Consider the following 12,986-nt stretch of genomic DNA (forward strand, 5'->3'; position numbering starts at 1 on the left):
AAATATCAGTGACATAGTTATGCTGCCCGGATGACCACAGAATAAACTTTTAGATGATCTACCCAAGATCTTCCAAACTGAATTAATGAATGTTTTGTTCATAAATGTTTACAAATAGCAGTATGTGGCATGTTAGAATATCTATATTCTAATTAAACCTGGGCATGATATTGGAAGGATTTTTTTTCATGAGAATGATTCGTCATCTGACTTGATAGTTTTTGGTTTTTGGGGGGATTTTTTAATTTGCTAGTAATATATGAACTTCTCTTAATTGGTGGACTAATGAAGCTTGCTTGGTTCCAATGTGTGCAAGAAACAAAGTTTTTTTGTTCTTCGATTCCTAGTGGTAAGCTTGAATATCTTCACTCCCTAACCCAATTTGATTTGATTGTTTGATCATATATGTTACCCAGTTTCTCCAACCTAACCACTCTTAATTTGGTAGTTAACAGAATGCACATGATTTACAGTGGAAAGTCTAAGGCATTTTAAAAAGTTGAAAAAAATTTTTTTAATAAAAATTGTCTTTTTACGTTTACCGAATATTACCCCTCAATTCCCTAACATATAAAAATCCTTAAATAGGATCATATGATACTTGTAATTATTTATGTGTAATGGATTTTGAGGGATTCAATTTATTTTTTGGCCCCCAAGGATAAAGCCAGTAGTGATAGAAGTTACAAAAGAAGTACAATTAGGTTTGGTGTCAGAAAGAAACCTCCTAACATTTCAAGCTGTTCAGAACAGCTACCTTAGGGGTAATGGGTTCAGCCTTCTTGGAGGACTTTTTGAGTAAAGATTGAATGGCTTATGTTAAGAATGCTTTATCTATGAGTTGGACTAACTAAATTGGCTAGTGAGGTCTCTTCCAACTCTTAAATTCTTTTTATTCTGTGATTCTTTCCTTGAGAAATAAATAGAATAGAATGCTAACTGGGAGAAAATAAAAGATTGTCACCATAGAATCACACAAAATTGTTGGATCTGAAAGTCACCTTAGAGGTTGTCTAGTCCAGTTTCATTTTAGAAGGGGGAAATGTGAAATGATTTGTCTATAATTTATGCTGTAGTTAGTCTACAATCAGAGCTATAATTTGTGATAGTCAAAACTATAAACCAGGTACCCTGATTCTCTTACCATTTTTCCTCTCATATCACAATGTTTCTTTTTTTTGTGTTAATTTTTGCATTTTAATGAAGAACTTTACTCATATTATTTTCCTTCTTCATGCTTTGATTTTTAAGTAGCACAAGTACAATAAAACCTAGATCGTTCAGAAGCAAAGTAATTAATTAGAAACATTAAGTTTTAGAGATTTTTCCTCCTTCCATTTGACTTTAAAGTCAGAAAGTCAGGAAGCCATCAGTGATTAAAAATCAGCATTCAACAGAAACAACAAGTTTTGTTGATGCCAGTTGCTTAATATTTGAAAGAATACACATTGTAATTCAGAATACCTCTGAGAAAGTAAAGGACTTTAATAGAAATGTTTTTTTAAATATGTTTACTTCACCAGAAAGTTTATGAAAATTTTCACTGACATTTGAATGATTGTTTTAGACCCACATTTAGCCCCAGAAAAATCCATATTAATACTTTGTTGCTTTATTTTTGCTTTACAGATTTTCCAGAAAGTCTGACTTCTTATTCTTTTTGTTTTAATGAAAGTCACAGTGATCAATTCAACTGTGTTCAAAAGTCCTAATTTAAGCTCTGTCATTAGTCTAGCTATAGCCAACAGTGGAATAAGAAGATTGATCCTGGAGCCTTTTCTGCTTTTCAGAATCTCAGCAAACTCAGTTTATATTACAATAATCTGACAACTGTATTAGCTTCCTGGTTTTCTAATCCAGGGCACTTGGAAAATTTAACAGTATTACTGAACAGCATCAAGGAGGTAGGACCATATATGTTATCCAATTTCTCCAACCTAACCACTCTTAATTTGGCAAATAACAGAATCCATATGATTTCAGTGGAAACTCTAAGGAATTTATCAAAGTTGAAGTTTTTAGATCTATCTGGAAACAATCTTTCTGTCTTGAAAAGAGATATCTTCAGTGGCCTCAGGTCCCCATCTATGAAACTGGGTCATAACCCATGGGATTGTTCATGTGAACGTCAAGATTTTGGAGCCTTTCTTCAAGGTAACTTTGAGAGGGATCTATACTATTAATAGTGACTAGTGACAATTCCATTTAAGGTATATTTGCCTTAATATTTTACCTTAATTATTACCTAATAATTTACTTGAATGAAAAAATTACCTAATAATTTACCTTAATAAAAGTGTTTCTGAATTGATATGCATTAAATCATTTAGAATACACTTGAGGATGAAGCATTCCTTAGTTTCTTCATATGAAGCTAAATTTTCTTACTGGCTTTGCTTAAAAAAAAGTTTATATACATATTTGGGTCTTTTTATATACTTATTAGGATTTGAATTACCTAAATCTTCTAAAATGTGACTACAGTATATCTTCCATATAATAGGACTTGAATGTTGGTTTGAATTTAATATTGAAATCATAAGATACTGGTGTGTAAAAAAGTTTAAGGTGTTACATAATAACTTGAAATTGTGATTTAAATCATATTTAAGTGTTTTTATTTTGTGATGAGGGGAGGAAAGAAAGAGAGAAAATGAATGTGTTCTTTTCTGTGATCTCTTGGTACGCAAAATGTTATTAGCATTGCTACTTTTTCACCAGTTTTGAAGAAGGTTAAATTGTCTCACTTGTGAAGAGTACATATTTCATTTGATAGCTGATAATATTACTTGATTCAGCATTATTAGTTGTCAAAAGAATAGAGTTCTAGCCTTGACCATGAAAAATAAGTTGTCCTTTAAATGTCACTTGGATCGGAAAATATAATTATCAAGGTGAATTTATGGGAAGATCTGGTCCTAGAGAAATTTATCCTTTGTATTTATTACATTTCAACTTTCTTTTTTTTGTCCATCCAAAGTACCAATTACGTTCAGATTAAGAGTTGAAAATTCAGAAGTGTCAGTTAAACTGTTAAGTTTACTTGTCAGTTTACTGTTAAGTTTTACTGTTAAGTAAAATTAATTAGCTGGAAGGAAATCTTAAGCTTTTTGCAACTAGCAACCAATGACAAACATTTTGCATGTATTTTAAGCTTTCTGGGTCTCAATTTCTTCATCTCTAAAAGGAGGTACTAGATGATTTCTAACCTCAATTTTAGCTTTGAGAGTTATATTTTTAGATCAAAGGAACAGCTTATTTTAAATTTCAAAATCACAAATTTCAGAATTGGAAGGGATTTTAATGGCCACATAATACTAGCAAGATTTGAAAAGGAATTCATACTTGTGGATTCAGAATACAAACTCAGTTGAAGAACTCCATCGAGAAATGCTTTCTCAAGGCATCTTTTTTTATTTTAATTTTACTTTTAAAAATTTTTTTACTTTTATTTTAGATGGTTATAATTCTTAGGAAACTTTTCCTGATATGAAATCTAGATTTGTTTGTTCGCAATTTTGGTCCTCTAAGGCCAGCAGACAAGTCCAGTCTTGCATGATAATCCTTCAAATATTCAGATTTCTGACCTCCTCATCTCAGTCTTCTCCTGGATAAAACCTCCCATTCTTTGAACAAATCTTTCTTTGGCAGGAACTTGAGGGTTATTAATATTCTGGTTGCTCTGTAGATACTATTCAGCTTATTAATGTCCTTTCTAAAATGTGGTACCCAGAATTGAACACAATAGCCCAGTTGTGATTTCATCAAGGTAGAATCCAACAGTTCATCATTCCCTTTTTCCATAAGCCATGCTTTACATAATGCAATCCAAGGTCACATTGACATTTTTTTTGGGGGGGGGAGGGTTATCACTTTTATTGAATCACATTATTTTCCACCAAAATTCATATCTCAGCTTACTACCTCATTATGTCTCTCCTCTTGTACTTAAATTTTTTGAACTCAAATATAAGACTTTGCAACTTTCCTAATTACATTTCATCTTGACAGCTTCAGCATAATATTCTAGCTTAGCTTTTTGACATCTTTTTAGATCCTGTCATCCAGTGTGTTAACTGACCCAGATTTGTGTTTTCTGCAGATTTTGTGAGCATCTATACATTTAAGTCACTCATAAAAAAATGTGTGGCAAAGGCTATAGATCTCTGGAGCACTTCAGTGGACTGCAGTAGAGACATGACATGGAATTCTTCATAGGGTGATTCTTTTGAATCAGGCTGTTCAATCAGTTGCAAATCCATCAAATTGCATTACCACTTTGCTCTTTTTCCAGCTTTTCCACAAGAATTAACATCTGATACTTAAACACTTTATTTAAAATTTTACTATAATAGTTGATTAAAATCTTTGTAGCTTGTATTTTCCAGGTCTATCAATTTATTAGCCTTATTAAAAAGATTAGTCTGGTAAGACTTTTCATTGTAAATAAAATTTTTATACCTTTTTAACATAATTTTCAGATTTACCACCAAATAAGTGTTTATGTATATATATTTCTGTAGTCACTTTAATAATGACTATTTCCAGCTTTTAAAAAAACTTAATAATTTGATTAAACATAGTTTATATAGAAATATTCTCTGTACTAATTTACATCTGTTTTTTAAAATAAAATTCTATTTTTTTACATAATTTGTGAAAGTATCCTGTATCTTTGTTACCTTACAAACCATTTCTTATGAAAAAAAAAAGCCTCAGCAAAAACTAAAATATTGATTGAATTTGACATTATATTCATGTTCTACATTCTTTTCCACACCTTTCTACTTCTTCTATTCCCCTTGATCTGCAAAGAAGAGAAGGAATTTTTACATCTCTTCTTTGGGGCTGAGATTTGCATGACCTCTTATTGTTGAAGCTGTGATCACTACTTTCTTTTCTAGGTGTTCACTAATCCATTTCCTTATTATATTCATTAGAGTTTTTATTTCAGTGTCCATTGTAGTGTATAGATGTAGTGTAGTGTGTAGATGTAGTGCATAGATGGGTTCTTGAAAACCATACTGATGGAACACAAACCAATGGATGGACCAATCAAGCCAGTTTATTTTGGGCCAGGAAGAGATGCTATCTGCTATTGAAGAACCATTCTGACTAAATTTGGAAAGTCTTTTGGGACACTAGCAACTTTCAAAGATGTTTTTCAGTTAATGTGGTAGTAAAGTAAAGATTTGACATACTTCCATGATATTTGATATAATTCTAGAAATGCTAGCAATAAGATAAAGAAGTTAAAGGCACACATTAATATGCAAAAAGGAAACATAACTATTCTTATTTGCTGTTGTCATGATAATGTGTTTAGAAAATAAAAGTCAGCTTAGAAACTAATTGAGAAAATTAGAAAAGCCTTAGCAAAATACTCTCTTATAAAATGAACCCACAAAAATCAATAGCATTCTATTCGGCCATAACAAAATCCAGGAAAGAATAATTCAAAGGCAAATTTCATTCTTTATGACTAGAAAATACATAAAGATTTTAGAAATCAACCTATCAAAGCACATGGAGTAGTTTATAAGTACCATCACCACACTCCTATTTGGTATTGGTTAAAAAAAAGACAAGTAGGTTAATATAAAGAATGTTGAACTTGTTAATCCAGTGTTCTATAAAACCCAAAATATAAATTACCTATGAAAGCTTTATTTGGCAAGAGTTCTTTGGAAAAATTAGAAAGCCTTTATTTGACCAAAACTACACGGAAAACTGGAAAGCAGAAAGGAATTATATTTAATTCAGCACCTTTCAAAATTTATCAAAGTAAACTAAAAATGGACCTGAGTATTAAAAGATCAAAGAGGAAAATGAGATTAGGTACTTTTTATAGTTTTGACAAGAGGGTGTCAATTTTAAGCAGACAAGGAATAGAGATATTTGCAAAATATAAATAAGGTAATTTTATATGAAATTACAAGAATTTTTAAAATTTCTCCAAGATATATAGACAATAAAAATGTTTAAAACAAAACATTTTCCAAAGCATAAATGGTCAAAGAAGAACAAACATTAATCAAAATATTGTAGACTATTGACAACTATATGCAAGAATGCTCCAATTTACTAGTAACAAAATAAATATAAATCAATAGCTTTGAGATTTCACTTCACATGCAGCAAATTGGCACAGATGGTAAAACTCATTGCATTTACGCAGAAACATTGATAGTAGTGGTTGGTTCTAGTAAAGAACTAGAAACAAAGTAGATGCTTATCCCTTGGAAAATGGATAAACATGAATGCAATGAAATGTTACCATATATTGTAATATGATCTATATTATTAATGCAGAGAAGCATGGGGGACTTAGTTGAAATGATGCAAAATATAGCAAGTAGAACTAGGAAAATGGGATACATAATGATTATAACCACATAAATGAAAGAAAAATAACAAAAATGAATGCTCTGAGATTATAATGGTCAAGCTTGGCCCCAAGAAGATATAAGGTATCCATTCTTGTCTAAAGTCAAGGACTCTCACTGGAAAGCACTACAAATCATATTCGTTTTTCATTAAGTTTTGTTTGAACTGTTTTCCCTCCTTTTTTAATTATTTGATGAGAAAGATGACTCTCTGGGAAGGGAAAAGGGAAGGTATGTATTGGTAAAGATAATTGATGTAGGATCAAAATATTTAAAAAAAACTAATTAAAAAATCTCTCACATCATTTACATTGTAGAAGGATTGTAATCTTGGTTAGCAATAGGGTGTGTCCAGTGAAATCGTGGTCTTTGAAATAGTTTGATAATAATCTTACTGCATATTCCCAAGTAGAGAGATTAATGTGTTTAAAGAGTAAAACTATTTTATAACTTATAATGAGAAAAAGTTTTAACAATTAGGAATAGTGGTCTTTGGAATAAAAAATAATAAAGATCTTTTAAAAATAAAAGAACATAGAAAAAGAGTGGCACCTTGCTTTTTTGAACAAATAGAAGAGTTTCATCCATGTTTCACTATGTAAGTTGGTGCTTCAGTAATTAAGGTTTAAAAAGAGTTGTCTTCTAAGTGAATGTCTACTTCCTCTCCTTTGTAAATTTCAACAGTGATTGGAATTTGGAAAAAGATTGAGTAACATTGAGATTATTTCCTTTTATTTCCATGTCTAATGCATCCTTATGTGTATTCCATAAGAGAACTGTAAGCTCTAATTTTTCTTTGTCATTGAGGCTGTAGGGCCAACTTTTAACCAATAGCAGACTAGACATACATGCCTTAATTTTGATTTTGTGTGATTATATTAAATTTGCCTTTGTATGATTATGGTAAATTTGCTATTTTTTTCCCAGAGCTTCCCAATGCCTCCTTGTTAGAAGATACTTCATCTCTAATTTGCCACAATCCAGTAACCTTAAAGGGATTTCCTGCGTGGAACATCACAGACTTTGGCTGTCAGCCTACCTTCTTGCCAGAATCTCTGGGAAATGTACTAGATAAAATAATGATCACAGTAATTTTAGTCTGTGTAGGTAAGTTATAATTACACTACCTGCGTCCTCCTTAGACTTGCTTCAGGGATACAACCAGCTTATTAGTCTACTATAGATGAATTTGGTTCTAGTGTATTAAATAAAGTTGTAGTATAGATGAATAAGACCTTTCAGAAAATGAGCTTGATCTAAACAATATTACTATTTCATGTAGGATCATAATTATAATTAATTTCTAATTAATAATATTATTGATTAGTATAGAATCATAGAAGCTCAGAATTGAAAAGAACTTTAGATCATCTAGTTTAATTTTTTATATGTTCAGAAATTTTCTTTACAAATGATGATGAGTCAAACTTCTACTTGAAGACTTTTTTTCTTCCTTAAGGCTAGTTTGTAGTCTATATTCACCTACAATATCAATTGTTTCCCACTTCTCATTGATCCTTATTCAAATGGTCTCCATTATTTTTTTTATCCCTTGTTTGTACATTTTTATGGACTATATACTTTGTTCCTTTTGAATAAAGTGTTTGCATATTCCAGTCATAATTATATCACATTTTTATTGAGTCCTATGAGACCTAGTTTTCATTTTTGTGTTTAAAATATCTATTTTGTCTTATCTATTATCTATACTTTGTATATATCTAAAGCCACTAATAATAGATACATAAACAAACACACACTTTTATATAGCATTAATTTGTATATACAAAACAATAAAGACTTCCATTAGAATGTACACTACTAAGAATCAGGAACTATTTTTATTTTTTATTTATTTATTTTTTTTGCTTTTTGCTTTAAATTTCAACTACATAGCAGAGTATCTGACTTGTAGTTAGCATTTAGTAAGTACTTGGTGATTGAAATTATGACATTTATACCTATAAATTACCCTGATAGACACTAAGATATAAGTTGGGTCAAATAATGCCAGCCAACCTTAAATCTGGAACTTAACAATTTGATCAGCTAAATTTTTTTGTCTACCTGAAGTAAAACAACTATTTGAATGATTTTCTTATCTGTCAGACTTTACTCCCCATCAGAATTTACTGGGTGTTTTGAGAGAGAGCTATCTATTACTTGTATACACATACATATATGCATATATATATATATATATATATATTCTGATATGTACAGTCTGTGTACACACACATAAATACAGATTCTTTCAATTTCAGTTGTGTCTGACTGTGCATGACTGCATTTGGGGTTTTTTTTTTTTTTTTTTTTTTTTTTTTTTTAATTTAATAGCCTTTTATTTACAGGATATATACATGGGTAACTTTACAGCATTAACAATTGATTTGGGGTTTTCTTGGCAAAGCTACTGCAGTAGTTTACCATTTTCTTTTGTAGCTCTTTTTTTTTTTACAGAGAGGAAACTGGGGCAAAAGTGTTAAGTGACTTGCCCAAAATCAGGGAGTTAGTTAATAAACAGGTTATGGAAAACTTAGGCAACATAGATATATAGATGATAATATGCTTTAATAACTTGCTCTTCTATGTGTATAGACTAAAAATTTCTTAGCTGTTTTAATCTTATAGTATTTAGTAGTGTGTTTCTGCTGAAATAATACGGTGCTGAGAGATTAAAAGGCCTTGGATACTTGTCTCACACTGTTCCTAAAGCTCTTAAAGTCACCTAAAGATGACATCAGACACAGCCTGATTTAAAGCAGAGGTGTCAAAGCATACTACATGGGCTCCAAGGAATCCCAGGATAACTGGAACCTGATTAAAATGAAATTGGGAAATATTTAACAAAATAAATAAAAAATATAGTAGAATATAGAAAATGTTACTATGTGGTTTTTTAAGTGGATATGTTCCTGCAGGCATCCTACTCTATGATTTAGTGACACCGATTGGACTTAGAGGTAAGGCACACAGGTTCACATTTCTTCTCTGGTACTTAGGTACTACCTAATCTTTCTCGGTCTAAGTGTCCTCATTTGTAAAGAAGAGTTAATAGACACCCTCCCCTCTCTACTAGAGCTATTAGTGTAAAACAGGATGTGAAAAAATATTTTGCTAAGTTAAAAAGCATTCTGTGTTTGTGTGATCAGTATCAGTATTACTAACTTCATTTCAATCATGTCTGACTCTTTGTGACCTCATTTGGGGTTTTCTTGACAGATACTGCAGGGATTTACCATTTCCTTTACTAGCTCATTTTCACAGATGAAGAAACTAAGGCAAATCAGGTTATGTTGCCCATGGTTACACAACTAGTGAGTGTCTGAGGCCATTTGTACTCAGGTCTTTCTGACTATATGCCCAATGCTCTGTCCATTGTGACACCTGGCTGCCTGAGCCTTACTAACACAGTATGTTAATTATGATTTCTAGAAATAGCCTTAAATAATTCAGAACCTTTTCTGGTTAATGTCCTGACAGTGTTATTTATGCTCCTGTGGCTGCTTCTGATGCTATGGAAGGTGAAACACAACAAAGTATAAGGGCAGCCGGGTGAAGGATTTGTCAAATGCATTAAACCCTGGGAGAGCAGAGGACACCGTAATGGGGGGAGACAAATCACCATGAAGGGAATGACTTCCCAGAGTATAACAGCTGGACAGAATTCAAGGTCAGACTTGGCAGGTTTGTCAAGCTCAGAACACTTAGCAGGAAATTTGGGGCTTTCTGAACAGACTGGGCCAACCCTCCAGTTAGAGCTCACTAGTGTGGAATCAGATTCTCTTAGGAGCTTTTATCATCACAACGAGAAGTTCAGTGCCCCAGGCCCTCAAGCCAGTGTGGAATTGTCACAGGGTCTGCGTACATTAGAAATGATGAACATAGATTGGAAGGGTGCTTGGGGTGAAAATTTGAAGGATCTGGAATATTTCATTGTATTTATAAAGAAGTCATGTTGCCCTACTGAGCCCCATGGAACTGTGCAAAGTAAAACTTCCAAACCTTTCCCTTTGAAGAGGAGCCAGACATGGCCACAGAAAGATAAAATATGGATCAAAGAACAAAGCCATAGTACAGACATTCCCTCAAGCCCTGTTACAGACTCTAAGGATGAACGTAAGAGTGCTGAAATACATGAGGACCTAGGAGAGAACCCTAAGCCTCTGTCTAAGAGAATTTCCAAGCCAAGAATCACTTTGGAAGTTGGCCCAACTGGATGGAATCAGAGAACAACAGAGTTTACCCACAGTTAGGGGAAGGTGGGATGGGAAGGAGCCTCAGAGTCCCCTTTGTCTCTAAGACCAGATGTCTCTTCACTGGAAAATACTTAGTCCTTTGGTAAGAGTCATGACCTCAGTTGTGGCCTCCTGCATGAAGTGGTAGAGAACCATGGTAGATGGACTTGGGAGCACTGGAGGCAGACTCATCAACCAAGAAGAATTGGTGGGTCATTGAAGGGTCAACACATTTCTTCACCACCTTCCTCTGTTAAGGTAGATTAGGGACGTCTCAGCCACTAAGTTAATGCGCTGTGTGTGTGTGTGTGTGTGTGTGTGTGTGTGTTTGTGTGTTTTTCTCCAGGATTGAATTGGGCTCTTTGATATAGAGGATGAACTTTCCTAGAGCTGACTCTTCTCTCTGTTTTCTAATTTTTGAATTCAACATAAGTTCAAATACCCCAGCATATGAGATTAAGCTCTTTGCTTGGGTTATTGTCTCTGAATTTAAACCCATTTACATTGCACATAATAAATACTGTCGACTTGACTAACTCTTTATTAAGTCTTTAGTTTTTTGGCCAAGTTATTTTGTTTTGTCTATAGTGACTCTAGTAGTAATTGCAAAGGGTTGAAAGTGGTGTTCAAGGATACTTAAGGTGTATTCTTATATTATTAGAGATCTAGTCACTAAGAATTAGGTTCAGATACTAGATTTTGTTGTGAAAATATATACTATGTATAAAGTTTTAAAAGTTTGATGTAATATGTTTAGAAATTTTCTATGTAAGAATTTTTTTTTTTCAAAACTGACTTGTTACTTTATTTTTTTATTTATTTATTTTTTATTTAATAGCCTTTTATTTACAGGTTATATGTATGGGTAACTTTACAGCATTAACAATTGCCAAACCGCTTGTTCCAATTTTTCACCTCTTACCCCCCCCACCCTCTCCCCCAGATGGCAGGATGACCAGTAGATGTTAAATATATTAAAATATAAATGACCTACACAATAAGTATACATGACCAAACCGTTATTTTGCTGTTATGTAAGAATATTTTAATAAAAACAGCTTGAAGCTTAAAGTGCTGTTTACAAATTCATTCTAAAGAAATTCCTATTAGCAATAACTGATAACTCTGAAAGTGTAGAAGCTAGTCGGCTTTCTGAGAGGGATTCTAGCATTGATTTTGGAGATTGGATTAGGTGACTACTTAGGATCCTTCCAGAATTAAGGAATCTCTGTGTAAGTATACAACTTAATTTTTTTTCTGATTTTGGTAAAATTGTCAGAATCTTGATATTTCTATTATTAGGGTTGTTTGTAGGGCAGGAGATATATCTCCTATGCCTATAGGCATGGTTGGGAAAAGGGAAAAAGTTCACTTCCACTGAACTCAAGAACTACAGAATCTCTATATATCCGGATTTCTGGAGGTTTCTGTCAAGCTTTAGTGTTATTATTTTTTTTAATGGCTTGGTAGATTTTTTTGTTGGACCTTATTAATTAGTAATTAATTAGTGATGCTATCTTCAACATGGATGAATCAGAGACCATATCTGATGATCAATATATGAATGTTCTGCGGCACACTCAAGCACTTAAATCAATAAAGGCTGCAATTTTTAAACAATAACCACTTTGCATCTTAGGATAAACAGTAAGTTACTATTCTAATGCTGATATGTTTTATATGTGCTTAATTCTGTTTCTCATATATATGGATTTTCCAGGAAAAAATGTTAATTTTAGGTGTATTTATACTGTACTATATATTTATATTATATTCCAACATTTACTTAAATAAATAAGCACACTTAGGAAGAATATCTTTCTTCCAGTTTCCTTTGGCTTTTACTATTGTTTACTATTACTAAAATACCAGAATTCCCTACCCCCTTCCTAAAAATGTTAATTTTCTTGGCAGGATTGAAAGGAGAGTTTTATTTCAGAATGAATAATATCAACATGTTGATTAATTATTTTCATTGACTCATTAGGAATGACAGTTTTTGTAGGTTCTCAGGAATGGAAATTAAAAGGTTACTTTTATACCAAAGCTACATTTTAGTAGTGAGTTATCTTTATAAGTAAATTCTTCATTCTTATTCTTTAAAGACCTTGAGAAGCACATTTATTTAGTAACATGACCATTCACTGACAGATGCCAGTACTTTATTTTGAAAGTTCTCTTCAATTCTAATATGAATTTTATTTCAGAGATACAACAGTATTTGTTACTAGAAACAATACTAAAATTTAAAATGTAATTAATGTATATATAAATTATAGGTATATAAATTTAAAGCCTGTAAATAAATACATTGTGATCTTTTTGTGTACTTGTTAAAAACCTTTCCAGCACAAAAAGAAGC

The 12,986-nt window shown here is 32.1% G+C and overlaps 1 pseudogene; it reads left to right on the forward strand.

Annotated features, from left to right (window-relative positions):
* The first annotated feature begins 210 nt into the window (after window positions 1-210).
* LOC111718568 lies at window positions 211-11,414 on the forward strand (annotated as a pseudogene).
* Window positions 11,415-12,986: the final 1,572 nt, after the last annotated feature.

The sequence above is a fragment of the Sarcophilus harrisii genome, chromosome 2 (assembly GCF_902635505.1).
Source record: "Sarcophilus harrisii chromosome 2, mSarHar1.11, whole genome shotgun sequence".
NCBI lineage: Eukaryota > Metazoa > Chordata > Mammalia > Dasyuromorphia > Dasyuridae > Sarcophilus > Sarcophilus harrisii.